Genomic DNA, 2,620 nt, shown 5'->3' on the forward strand with positions numbered 1-2,620 from the left:
TGTATTGAATCACGACGCAATTTGAGTGTTCCATCGTCGTTACTAGGCCCTGAACGTTACAACTAACTATCAGTTTCACGTCGGATTCGAAAATCTAGACTCACAGGAGACGGACCATATGGTGCCCGAGGCAGCAATATACCCTTGTAAGAAAAGTCGGCTGGAGGACGATGTATTGAATCTCGACTCAATTTGAGTGTTCTACCTACATTAGGAGGCCCTGAACGTTACAATTAACTGTCAGTTCTGCGTCGAATACGAAAATCTAGACTCACAGGAGAACGACCATAAGGCGCCAAAGGCAGCAATAGACCCTTGGAGACAAGTCGGCTGGAGGACGATGTATTGAATCTCGACGAAATTTCAGTGATCCATCGTCATTAGGAGGCCATGAACGTTACAATAAACTATCAGTATCACGTCGGATTCGAAAATCTTGAGTCACAAGAGACGGACCGTATGGTACCCAAGGCAGCAATATCCCTTAGAAGACAAGTCGGCTGGAGGACGATGTATTGAATCTCCCCGCAAATTGAGTGTTCCATAGTCATTAGGAGGCCTTGAACGTCACAACTAACTTTCAGTTTCGCGTCGGATTCAGAAAATCTAGACTAACAGGAGACGGACCATATGGTGCCCGAGGCTGCAACATCCCCTTGGAGACAAGTCGGATGGAGGACGACCTATTGAATATCGACGCAAATTGAGTGTTCAATCGTGATTAGGAGGCCCTGAACGTTACAATTAACTATCAGTTATGCGTCGGATTCGACAATCGAGACTCGCAGGAGAACGACAATAAGGTGCCCGAGGCAGCAATAGACCCTTGGAGACAAGTCGGCTGGAGGACGATGTATTGAATCTCGACGCAATTTGAGTGTTCCATCGTCATTAGGAGGCCCTGAACGTTACAATTAACTATCAGTTTTGCGTCGGATTCGACAATCGAGACTCGCAGGAGAACGACAATAAGGTGCCCGAGGCAGCAAAAGAACCTTGGAGACAAGTCGGCTGGAGGACGTTGTATTGTATCTCGACGCAATTTGAGTGATCCATCGTCATTAGGAGGCCATGAACGTTACAATAGACTATCAGTATCACGTCGGATTCGAAAATCTTGACTCACAAGAGACGGATCGTATGGTACCCAAGGCTGCAATATCCCCTTGAAGACAAGTCGGCTGGAGGACGATGTATTGAATCTCCCCGCAAATTGAGTGTTCCATAGTCATTAGGAGGCCCTGAACGTTACAGGTAACTATCAGTTTTGCGTCGGATTCGAAAATGTAGACTCACAGGAGAACGACCATTAGGTACCACAGGCAGCAATAGACCCTTGGAGGCAAATCGGCTGGAGGACGATTTATTGAATCGCGACGCAATTTGAGTGTTCCATCGTCATTAGGAGGCCCTGAACATTACAATTAACCATCAGTTTGGCGTCGGACTGGAAAATCTATTCTCACAACAGACGGGTCATAAGGTTCCCGAGGCAGCAATATCCCCCTGGAGACAAGTCGGCTGGAGGACGATGTATTGAATCTCGACGCAATTTGAGTGTTCCACCGTCATTAGGAGGCCCTGAACGTTACAATTAACTATCAGTTTTGCGTCGAATTCGAAAATCTAGACTCACAGGAGAACGACCATAAGGTGGCCGAGGCAGTAATAGACCCTTTGAGACAAGTCGGCTGGAGGACGAAGTATTGGATCTCGACGCAATTTGAGTGTTCCATCGTCTTTAAGAGGCCCTGAACGTTACAATTAACTATCAGTTTTGCGACGGATTCGAAAATCTAGACTCACAGGAGACGGTTCATATGGTGCCCGACGCAGCAATATCCCCATGGAGACAAGTCTGCCTGAGGACGATGCATTGAATCTCGACGCAAATTGAGTGTTCCATCGTCATTAGGAGGCCCTGAACGTTACAATTAACTATCAGTTTTGCGGCGGATTCGAAAATCTAGACTCACAGGAGAACGACCATTAGGTACCACAGGCAGCAATAGACCCTTGGAGGCAAATCGGCTGGAGGACGAAGTATTGAATAGCGACGCAATTTGAGTGTTCCATAGTCATTAGGAGGCGCTGAACATTACAATTAACCATGAGTATTGCGTCGGATTCGAAAATCTATTCTCACAGGAGACGGATCATAAGGTTCCCGAGGCAGCAATATCCCCTTGTAAGGAAAGTCGGCTGGAGGACGATGTATTGAATCTCGACTCAATTTGAGTGTTCCATCTACATTAGGAGGCCCTGAACGTTACAATTAACTATCAGTTTTGCGTCGAATTCGAAAATCTAGACTCACAGGAGAACGACCACAAGGCGCCAGAGGCAGCAATACACCCTTGGAGACAAGTCGGCTGAAGGACGATGTATTGAATCTCGACGCAATTTGAGTGTTCCATCGTCATTAGGAGGCCCTGAACGTTACAACTAACTTTCAGTTTCGCGTCGGATTCAGAAAATCTAGACTAACAGGAGACGGACCATATGGTGCCCGAGGCAGCAACATCCCCTTGGAGACAAGTCGGCTGGAGGACGACGTATTGAGTGTTGTTGTTGTTGTTGTTGTTGTGGTCTTCAGTCCTGAGACTGGTTTGATGCAGCT

The sequence above is a fragment of the Schistocerca americana genome, unplaced genomic scaffold, assembly GCF_021461395.2.
Source record: "Schistocerca americana isolate TAMUIC-IGC-003095 unplaced genomic scaffold, iqSchAmer2.1 HiC_scaffold_50, whole genome shotgun sequence".
NCBI lineage: Eukaryota > Metazoa > Arthropoda > Insecta > Orthoptera > Acrididae > Schistocerca > Schistocerca americana.